Raw genomic sequence first — 589 nt, forward strand, 5'->3', positions numbered from 1 at the left:
TTCCTTCATTTTGACAATATCAAGCAGCAACATCTTCACGTCAAATTAGAGGCTTCGGTTAACCTACAAGTCCAAAGGGGGCACCCAGATTTGAACTGAGGACCTCTTGATATGCAGTCAAATGCTCTCCCACTGAGCTATACTCCCACAGAATCACCAGCTCAAAAACGCACACAGGAAATTAGATTGTTCATTTTGACAATGTCAAACAGCAACATCTTCACGTCAAAAGAAAGGCCAAAGGGGGCACACAGATTTGAACTGCGGACCTCTTGATCTGCAGTCAAATGCTCTACCACTGAGCTATACCCCCACAGAAACAGAAGCCCAAAACTGCACACAGGAAATTAGATTCTTCAGTTTTAAAATATCATACAACAACATCTTCACTTCAAAATAAGGGCTTTGGTTACTCCAAAGCTGTCAAGTCTAAAGCGGGCATCCAGACTTGAACAGGGAACCTCTTGAGCTGCAGTCAAATGCTCTACCATTGAGCTATAGCCCCATAAAATCATTAGCTCAAAAACGCACACAGGAAATTGGATCCTTAATTTTGACAATATCAAACAGCAACATCTTCACGTCAAAA

At 41.9% G+C, this 589-nt stretch overlaps 1 non-coding gene across 1 annotated transcript; it reads right to left on the reverse strand.

Annotated features, from left to right (window-relative positions):
* Positions 1-241: 241 nt before the first annotated feature.
* On the reverse strand, positions 242-313 carry trnac-gca (transfer RNA cysteine (anticodon GCA)). Its single transcript has one exon. It is a non-coding gene; the product is annotated as a tRNA-Cys (tRNA).
* Positions 314-589: the final 276 nt, after the last annotated feature.

Source organism: Sinocyclocheilus rhinocerous, unplaced genomic scaffold (assembly GCF_001515625.1).
Source record: "Sinocyclocheilus rhinocerous isolate Xijiao unplaced genomic scaffold, SAMN03320098_v1.1 scaffold15923, whole genome shotgun sequence".
Taxonomy (NCBI): Eukaryota; Metazoa; Chordata; class Actinopteri; order Cypriniformes; family Cyprinidae; genus Sinocyclocheilus; species Sinocyclocheilus rhinocerous.